This window comes from Diabrotica virgifera, chromosome 2 (assembly GCF_917563875.1).
Source record: "Diabrotica virgifera virgifera chromosome 2, PGI_DIABVI_V3a".
Lineage (NCBI taxonomy): Eukaryota > Metazoa > Arthropoda > Insecta > Coleoptera > Chrysomelidae > Diabrotica > Diabrotica virgifera.
The window spans coordinates 99,382,273-99,393,467 of NC_065444.1; the positions used below are offsets into that span (position 1 = coordinate 99,382,273).

An 11,195-nucleotide genomic window follows, 5' to 3' on the forward strand; every position below is an offset into this window, starting at 1 on the left:
TCAAACTAAATTGTGATTTATTTCCAACTAAAATAGTAAAATGTCAAAAGGAAAGGGCTTCAGAACAGTAATAATAATAATAACAACTATGCTCCTTTAAATAAAGATGCCACCAGTAGTTTAAAAGAATAAATATTTTATTATTGGTATGTAGAGAAATTTTAGAAAAACCAATGGTTCGTTATTAAATTATTGCATTTTAAGTACATTATCACTGTAAAAATTATACATTAATAATTTATTTTTCTTCATGTGTCCTCTAAGGATAGTGACGTTCATCACGACTCATTTTTCTTGCAGCAAAACAGAGCCTGAACTGCTCTGTCTGCAGCAGTTCTGAAGAGCTCGATTGTTGTTTTTCTACTCCACTGCTTTAAATTTTTCAACCAGGATGTGTGTCTTCTCCCCGGTCCTCTTTTTTCCTTCCATTTTTCCTTGTAAAACCAATCGCATCAACTCATACTTTTCGTTTCTAAGTATATAATCATATATTTTTTGAATGTACTAAGTTTCAACAGCATTCAAACTCTCTCTATAAAAATTTAATTAAACTTGATATGTATGCACCATTCAATATCCAGTCTCCGCTGGCTACAGGCTCACAACAAATATACAATATCATTATAGATTTTTTTGTCAGATACACGCACGGTCCTATAAGATTTGTACGCGGGCATGATATTGTTTTATGATTTAAGTTCAGATTTGCATCTTTTTTTATCATAAATGTTATATTACTTTATCAGAGATCCATTATTGTTTTTTATTGTATTATTATTGTATTGTATTATTTTGTATTGTATTACTATATTTTTTCTGTTTAATTTTGTATTAGGGATAGGATTGTGTAATATTCTTTATTGCAACTGGCTGAATGACTAATGTCTATGCCATTAAATAAAAAAAAGTATATAATCAAAATCTAATTTTTTTATTCCATAGTGTTGACTATCTCTTTTTCTTTTTTCATTTTTCTTAATGTTTCTGTGTTTGTTACATTGTATTTTTTTTCTTTTCTTTTTCGTTTTTCTTTTCTTGTTTCTTTTTTTACTTTCTTAATTTTTCAACCAGGACGTGTGTCTTCTCCCCGGCCCTCTTTTTTTCCATTTTTCCAAGTGTAACCAATCGCATCAACTCATACTATTCGTTTCTCAACTAATCACGCATCAACTAATTTTACAATATCTTGAGTTATTATTGTTGGATTTAAGTTTCGTAAACGTTTTTTTCTTTGCTTTTTATTAATGAATACATTTTATTTGAAACATTCTTTTTTATCCCTTTTAGTTTATGAGCCAGAGCTTAATAAACAATTAAATTGTATATAACAATTTTTTGACCACTCGGATCGAAATCCACCCTAGAAATTCGTAATCAGCAGCCAAAAATCCATAATAAACCGTTAAGTTTGTCCATCAGAATTGAAAAGGACACGGTGACCCCACTGGCGCCTAGACTACTATGTGGGAAGTCGTGTTTGGTATCATTCGATAGATTTTTAAAAAATATTGAGCACGTATTTTTTAGATTTTCGATATGTCATTCATTTCGCGAAATATTCGCTTTTTTTTCTTGTAAAGCTTCGAGACTCGCCCATTTCCTTACGGCCGCGGCCCGCTCAAATCGTCAGATTTTTTAAATATACACTGTTTTGTATGTACTTAAATTACCTTATCTTAATCTGACGATTTCGAGATTTTCTAAGGATAGATTTTTTTTCGGCCCCTCTTAACGAACTCCCCTGCAGTAAGTGCCAATATATGGTAGAGGTACATCTGCAGGGCACCAGGTTTCTCCCCATATGATAATCAGACGCGCTCACGCGCTCGAGTAACTGCAAGAATCCCCGCTTGGGCTTATACCATTATTATTTTCTGAGCAACAACATTTCAAAAGAAGTGTTAGGCGTTTGTAGTTATAACACTGCCATATCAGTACTTACCTTCAGTTACTGAATCGGGAATCGATGTTTCCTCAGCTCTAGGAAAACTTAATGCTGAATTGTATTTAATACTAGAAATTTGATTATGAAAAATGGGGTTACTTAAATATTTAATCACCTTTTTAAGCGATGACCGATGACCCTTTTGATTCCGACTCAACATTTTGTTAACCTTGAATTTCATAACATAGTAGTTGATTACACGTGCGCGAGAAGATAAAACTAAAAATATGTTTTACGTCTTTATGAATTGTTCCGCTACTTGATGGATATACGCAAATCGGTGTATGTATTTATTACATATCTTATTTATGTTTCAATAGCATAACATAATATGTTATAATTTTATTAAATTATATTATATTTAAATTATATTATAATTTTTTTGTTACAGTTACAGTGCTAATTGATGCGAGTGACAGCTGTGTATAAGTGACTTCACGAGTTGTGTTAAATAAAATTTTGGGTGAGTAATTTTTTTTTGCAAATCTGAAATATCTATTATCTGAAACAGTGTTCGCTGTTCTCCATAATTATAATAATATGACTGATGGAAACACCAACGTTGTTATCACGTATATTAGTAATAAGTAACATTCAAATTCACGTGTAGATATGTTACAGTAACTTCTGGGTTTAATAATAAATAATATGTAATTGCGGATAAATTTAATTGCGTAGGTTACATGATTTGATATAATGCCACACCAACTTTTGTAGATATAAAACGAATGTTCTTCATCAGTACAATTTGTAAGTAATAAACGGATATTATACACCAAGTCTTTTGTCCAATTTTGACTTTCATTCTCAGTTTATGCATTTAAATATTATGTATTTCAATGAAAATTTTGTTTTGACATATCATAGGTGATTTTTATTTATCTTGCAAACTGATAAATTTAAGATTCTCTTAGGTATCTCATTCACAATTTAGTACTGCTTCAGCCTTTTTTACTGGAAAAGTCCAGTTTTAGTCTTGTTCCTTCATACATTATATCTGTGGCTTGGTTCTAAAACGGCCAATGTCAAATTTTTGCTTTTTTGTACAGCTTTCTTTAGAATTTAATATTGACAAAACAAAACACAAAAAATTTATATTGGCCCTTTTAGCATTAAGCCACATTATGTGGCTTGGTGTTAAATGGCCAAGTTTTTGTGTTCTGTTTTTTCAATATTAAATTCTAAAGAAAGCTCTACAAAAAAGCAAAAATTTGACATTGACCCTTTTAGAACCAAGCCACAGATATTAAATATTTGATGCGCGTGTATAGCTTACCGAGTAGTCATTAAGTTTACCTAGACGTTTTATGATATACAGTAGAACCCAGTGGCGTGGCTAGCCCCACAGGGGCCCCCTATTAAAGTTTGTCGCGGGGCCCTTTTCCACGACTGATATGGGATAGTGATAAAAAATGTTCAACAAAAGCAGTAAAAACATGTGTATAGAATAGAATAGAAATATACTTTATTGTCACTGAAAATTTTACAGTTTTATGGACAAAGCGTTTAAATAATAATAAATAAAATAAACTCTAATAATCCAAAGTCGAAAAACAGATTTGAATTGAGACTCATTGTTTTAAACAGATTCAGTTTTTTCAAGCTAAGGGTGAATAGACATTGAAAAGGAGTGTAAACAAAGAAACTCTTCTTTAACGGCGAGGGGCCGACAAATAGATATACCTAAATACAATTTATAGATAAGGAAGAGATTACACGAAAATATACGCAAACAATACACAGTGTTTCAATGTTTCAAATTATTATCAAAGGTAAAGCGATAACAAATATTGGAATTTCGCATAATACATTATACAATATCTCACACAGCCAACGGCGAATAGGGAATAAGAAGTAGCTTGGAAACAAAAAACCTCTGTTGTTATAGAACGGCGAGAGGCAGAAAATAGATATTTACCTGTACAGTACATAAATATAGTTTATAATAAAGAATCTATTACACGAAAATGTCGATATCCCAACAATAAATGTATACTGTTTCAAAGCGTTTTAATAGTGAAATAATTGCATAATATTTTGTTCAGCTTTTTTAATGGAATTTTGTTTCGACATGCCGCGTTGGGGTCCCTGAATGTCGGGGGCCCCGTATAATCAATACGGCTGATACGGCGGTAGCTACGCCTCTGGTAGAACCCCGCAAAGCCGAACTAATTGGGGGGACAGCCTGTTCGGATTCCGAAAAGTTCGGATTATCCGAAAGTTAGCCTAACTAATAATTCAAAGCTTTCGTTGTCCTTGATTTTGAGTCGCAAAACGTTCTCGCAAGAGTGTGGACAATATTTTTGGACTTAGTTGACTGCAAGAGAATTGAAGTAAGTTTATAGGTAACCTTTATAAGCACTACGTATAAAGTACATATTCATTTTTAAGAAATTTTAAATGTCAAAGCTCTATTAATCCTACACTCAAAAAAATTTAGTTCGTAATATTGATTAACAGTGATTACTGAATAGTATTTCGTTGTCACAACAATTTAATTTGTTGTTTCAACGAACTTTTAGACATTGACGAATGTATTTGGTTATTGTCACAATGATTGAATAATAATTGTGAGAATAACTAGAGTACATTAATCAATAACACTCAATTTATTCAGCCAATAACTTAGTTTCGTATATTTAATAAATACTGTTAATTCTGGCAGCAACTCACGTTCTTGATTTCGTAGATGACAAGCAATTACCTTGGTTTATCGTGACAACGTACAGATTTCATTAAAACAATGTACAAATGTTGTTAATATAGAGTAATATATGATTATTGAATAGATGTAAATTGATTGTTGTGACAACGAATGCATTAATCAATCTACTACTGCATTTAATACCCACAATCAATGCGTCTATTGTGACAATAATCGTAGTTGTTGAGACAATAAATGTTTTGCTTGACCATTTGAAAGTTAACGGCTTTTCCTTATCGTGATACCCCTAGCTTCTCTGTGTTACCGAAGTGCCGAATAATAATTGCATTTCGTTTTCAAGTGTAGTCCGTAGTAGAAGGAAGTTTTTGTGTGTCTATTATCGTGAAATTTCGGTCGAATTCTTTTTAAATGTATTCATTTTTTTCGAATCCTGAGAAAACTAATTATTATTTTTGAAAATTTAAATGCAAAATAAAATATTACAGTATTATCGAGGGTCTGAAGTCCCTGAGAACCTCTATAATGATTATTTTAATAAGTCACAGGGGTGAAAAAGAGAAAATTTAGTATGATTTTTAATTTCAAATAGGCATACCATTTAACATAAACTTTTTGTTTATTCTAAGGGACTTTCTGCCCTCGATAATAATGTAATATTTTATTCTGCGTTTAAATTTTTCAAAAATACTCATTAGTTTTCTCAGAATTCCAAAAAAAAAAATGAATGATTTTAAAGAGAATTAAATCGAAATTTTGCACCTGCTCTTTCAAAAAGGATTAAAGTGTTATACATTTTTGGAATCACTGTTTCAAACGCTTTTAAATAAGCTGTCACATGACGTACTTTCCCATTAAAAAAAATCAAAGTTACGCCGCGCCTGTCACCTGAAGAGGAATCGTGTAAATTTCGAAACATTGATGTTATAATATACTTTGATTATTTTAAAAATCGACCTGTCCGAGCGTTTTGCTGATGTGCTAAAAATAAATAAGTTAATAAGGGGCGGGGGGAGTGTAACACTTATTCCAGTACACTGTATAAGTGAAATTTAATGAAAAATCACACAGTGTAAAGTCCTTTAGGTTAAGGACAAAAAAGGGGGATTTAAAAAATTATTATTAATCAATTAATATCATACATTGGGCTATTGCATTCAGTAATTATTAATATAAAATACGTTCATAGTAGGAATGAACGAAACTGATTGTAAGAATGAATAGAATTGATTGTAAGAAAAACCGTACTTATTGTGGGAATTAACGGAATTAATTGTAACAATAAACGGAAATAATTGTAGAAATAAACGAAATACGTTAGGAGAAATAACACTGTTATTGACACAACAAATAGTCTTCGTCGGTCAAATAACGACATTGTTGTTTCAATAAATAATGTTCGTTGATTCAGTGAACAGAGTTCGTAATACCAATAAAGTGATATTATGGTATACATAATGAATGTTCGTCCATTCAATAAACGTAATACATTGGCTCAACGAACGAAAATAATGAATTGATGAACATCGTTTTGTTGTCCCAATAAAACCAAGAATTGGACAAATTTTAAATATTGCGTTTGTTGTCTGAATTAACATTTTTATTGATATTACGGTACCTTTTTCTTTGAGTGTACATTGTTCAATTTCTGGTTTTACTCTGTATAATAAACATGTTTTTAAGTTTTTGTCGTGAATTTTTTTATTTTGTTCACTTTCTGTTGGTTCGGATTTGCCGAACGTTCGGATTAGCGGGGTTCGGATTTGCGGGGTTCTACTGTATACATATATTACTTCCCTTGCTATACTTTGTTTATTCTTTATGTTTGTGGTATTCGCTGAGCAGCTAAGTTTTAAACTAATGGTTTCTAAAACCCTTTTATTTTTTTTTTGTTATTTATGGCTAAGTTCATTAGCTAAGGTTATAGAAAAGTGTTTGGGACTTTGGGAACCCGCAGATCGTCACATTGGGTGATTATCTTCTCTAGACAAGGCGAAAACGGCGGGTTCTTTGGAGAAAATATTCCCATGAGATTTTTTTGCACTCACATTCGTGAGACATTCCGGAATAAGATTCAAGAAGTAGCCTACGCGAAAAGTGGTCCAAATTTTAAAAAAAAATTTTCAACGAAAACTTTTCGTTTATAAATTTGCAAAAGTCTGTGTGTTATTGCGTCGCCGCTCCTGCAATACTTAGAGCCAGTGTATCGATGGATTCTTATGTAGTTTTGCCTTCTGAATCCAAATCTGAAAACGGCATTTCGATACCTCTAACCGTCTTCGAGATAATCGACCTCAAACTCTAAAATGTGACGTCACAATCCGGTTATCTCCTACCGACGCACTAAACGTCAGCTCAAATGGTTGATTAGGAAGTAGGCTACTTTTTTAAATCTCGATTTGTTAAACATCACGGTTATTAGACTTTATTACGGTTGTCTTGTCCGACGGTGGTGGGGAGACTTATATTTTTGACTTTACGTCACAAGAGTTTACATTCCCATATTTTTAAATGATTTTCGATCATTGAATGTGTGTTATTGTGTATATATGTGTATTATTTGTGTTATTATGAAATAATTAGACAAATAGTACACATTTTATCTTATACCGGGTGGTGAATCGTAAAAAGGGCCATAGGAAACTCAATGTAAAATTCTGAATTGTTGAATTCCTGCTTCCCTAATTATTTTACATTAAAAGTCATGAGAGAATACTTGTAGAGAATTAAAATCTATTAAAATCAAAAGTTAAAATTGTTCTACGATTTAAATGCATTCCAAAATTTTGAAAAATATGATACATTTGCCACAATAGGTATGCGTGTAAAAGTAAGGCCACACGTTACTATTTAACTGACAGTGCTCACACCATTGACTGAATAAAAAAATCTTTAGTATTAATCCTTTCTCCGCAACTGAGGGTATCTTATCAACTGTATTGTTTTTAAACAATAGATGATAAAATAATAATATTGACAGTTCAAAAATGTGAACATTATTGCATTGTGTGTGGCCTAAGTTTGGGCTGAAAACTAAAATGTATTACATTTTTACAAAATTTTGGAATATGTTTAATTACGTAGACCAATTTTAACAGTTATTTCCAATACAGATTTCAATCCTCTACAAATAGTTTCTAATGTCTTTTGATGTACAATAATTATTAGGGAAGCTGGAATTCAACAGTTCAGAATTTTACATTAAGTTAATGTAAAATTTTGACGCATGTCAAAATTCTCAATGTGTTTTAATTGTATTCATTTTTTTCGAATCCTGAGAAAACTAATAAATATTTTTGAAAAATTTAAACTCAGAATGAAAGACTACATTATTACCGAGGGCTGAAAGTCCCTGAAAACTTCTATAATGTTTATTTTAATAAGTTACAGGGCTGAAAATAAAAGAGAAGTGTGATATTTAATTTGAAATATTTCATTCAATAGAATCTGATTGTTTATTCTAAGGGGCTTTCCGCCCTCGGTAATAATGTAATCTTGCATCCTGCGTTTAGATTTTTCTAAAATACTTCTTTTTCTCAGGATTCGAAAAAAATCATATTACGATTCAAATGACAGTAAACTCTCGTGACGTAATCTCACCCTTAATGTTCATTAGTCGATTTAGGCAACCGTAGTAATGTCTAAGAACCGTGGTTAAACATAACATAGGTTATTTGTTATTTACATTTCAGTTTGACACTTCGTGAATGTCAAACTAAATTTTAAATTAAGTGTTAATAAAACATCAATGACATTTGATAATGAATTTAATTATTATATAAAATAAATAAGATGTTCAAAAATACAATTTAAGTATAATATTTTAAAAGCAATAAGTTATTAACAGCTCTAAAAAGGTTGATACCCGTACGCCCTCCCCTTTATGATAAATGGACTGTTCCATTTGCTACGAAATATGAAATTAAAATATACCTAGTCGGTTCGCTAAACTCGACACAACTGGTTAGTGATTTTAGTAGGCAATTTTTTTGTTTTTTGAGAATTTTGCCGAAATTGGCAAAATTACTAAATATTTAGTAATTATTAACTATTTAGAAATTATTTTTTTGTCGAATTGGCAAAATTATTGACTAAAATCACTAGCCAATTGTGTCTGAGTTTAGCGAACCGACAGTATATGAAATAATATTGTTTGGTATAAAAAAATATGGTTTGATATGTGCAATTACATCCTTCTAATGGAAAAATATATTTGAAGATTTTTCTCAAATTACGGATACTAACAACATTTTCATTTATAACTCTTTTATTTTTAATTTGACGAAGAAAAGTTATTCTTCATAAAAAGCTCTTCATGTTCTAAGATTTATGATGCAACCATCATATATAAAATTTTATTAATTTTATACGAGGTATATAAAAAATATGAAATTCGATCAAGAGTAAACTACCTTTATAGTTCATAACATTTAAATTATAATGATATAATTGCACATTAAAACATAATTATTAATTCTAACTTACTTTTCATAATAGCAATTTTCCATATTATGAATTAAAATACGTAAATATACAAAGTTTTCGTTATGATAATGTTGTTATTATACATTTTCAACTTGTTTTTAATCAAATTGCAAAAATCAATATTTTTGGCCGCAACAATTTTTTTTAGGTTTTTTGGACCATTCTGGATAAAAAAGGTCTCTTATAATTTTTCTCTAAAGTTAATCGTTTTCGAGGTAAAAGCATTTTAAAATTGAAAAAAACAAACAATGGCGATTTTCAAGGCTTAATAATTCGGTTAAAAGTTATTACTATAAAAGTCAGAAAGTAACTAAATCAAAGTTTAAAGGCCCCCTATAAGATCCTGAAGACATTTTTGCCATTATTTGATTACTAAGCTGTTATTTTTAAGTAAAAATAATGAGCGCCATGCACGTATTAGGCGGCCGTCCATGATGAGTGTGACAGAAGTTCCATTCAGGCAGTCCAATGGCGCATCTCACTCGCACTCACATTTACAGCCGCGTCAATACGATCTTACTTTCAAATGTGAATGATTAAGCATTTCCACCCATTTTTCTATTGTAGACTTTTTTTCTGACATCATCCTAAACACAATGCAAAAAGTTGCAAGTCTCTAGCTGCTGCATTTCAAAATCGATTTATTTTTCCTAGATGCCCTGGTCTACTATTTTTGTTTAACTTATGATGTGACTTTACGAGGCTAACGCATTTGCCATTGATATCCTGTTTAAGCGTGTACATAGATGATAAAGGTATCATTGTATTTATTCAAGATCTCAACTGTAGAATTGTTAGAATTTACGCAAACTTACCATAGTGTATTCTAAAGATATTTGTACGATGATTTTCGAAGAATTATTTCATTGTATGGTATAAATTAATAAAACCTAAAGCAAACATTAGTATCATTTATTTTATTTCGAAATCACTAATTTAATATTATCTTACGAAAAACGCGTGTTTAAAATGAGTCCGGAAATGGATAAATTGACTTATTTTAAGCACCTTTTGTTCTATAAAGTTTTTTAGTTAAGTCAATACTTTTCGAGTTATTCGCGATTTAAAATGTTGATTTTTCGACAAAAAAATTACGTTTTCAGACCGTTTTTCCCAATTAACTAAAAAGGTAAATATTTATCGAAAAGAATATTTTTAGCCAAAGTGTAGCCTACAAAAAAACGAAAAAAATGATGTACCAGTAAAGTCTACAAATTGAGTAGAAGCAAAGTTGTAGCTCATGAAAAATACGTTCTTATTCGTCTAATTCCAAATCGAATAATTCAACGCGAAATCACCGAAGAAAGAAGCGTTTTTCGGGAAAACCTTATTAACATTTTTAAATTATCGAAAAAAAGCTTATTATTTGTTTTTTTTACAAAAGTTTAAAGCATCAAAAATAAATGAGTTACACTGAAAAAAAAGTTTGCCCCTTTTTTTGGTAAAAAAATCGTGGAAACCTCCCTCTATTTAGCACCCTAAATGAAATTAATCGTTTGGCTTTACCATCTATTTTAACTGTATGTGTATTGTTTATATGATCTGTAAGTTTGTTTGGTTTGAAGTGCTTATTTTTGAAAACATTTGGTTTTATAGTAAAAAAAATTTTCTAAAAATTTTTGAAAAATTTCATTTTTTCAAAATAACTTAAAAAGTATTAGTGATAAGAAAAATCTTAAAGGGTAAAGAAATGTAGGTTTTGCTATTATAAATATGCTAGTTTATTTTGTTCCCCCGTAAGACAAAAATTGGTTAATATATGGCTGTTCAAAATTTGCATACACTCATGATTAGTGACCCATTCAAGCTTTCTCAATTATAACCCTTTCAAAAATAAACACTTTAAACCGGTGAGACTGACAGATCATATAAAAAATAGATAGGTAAGTAAATTGTTTGTAAAGCGGTAGTGATTAATTTTATTTGGGGAACTAAACACGGCGAGATTTTCATGATTTTTTACAAAAAAAAAGAGGGCCAACTTTATTTTGAGCGTAACTCGCTTATTTTTAATATTAAAACTTTTGTTAACAATTAAAACACAGCTTTTTATAAACACTTTAAAAAAGTTTAAATGGGTTTTTCCCGAAAAGTGCTTAATTA

General features: G+C 30.4%; 1 long non-coding RNA gene across 1 annotated transcript; it reads left to right on the top strand.

Annotated features, from left to right (window-relative positions):
* Positions 1–1,913: 1,913 nt before the first annotated feature.
* LOC126879579 (uncharacterized) lies at positions 1,914–9,997 on the top strand. Its single transcript, XR_007696132.1, has 3 exons — positions 1,914–2,227; positions 2,337–2,408; positions 9,660–9,997. It is a non-coding gene; the product is annotated as an uncharacterized LOC126879579 (long non-coding RNA).
* Positions 9,998–11,195: the final 1,198 nt, after the last annotated feature.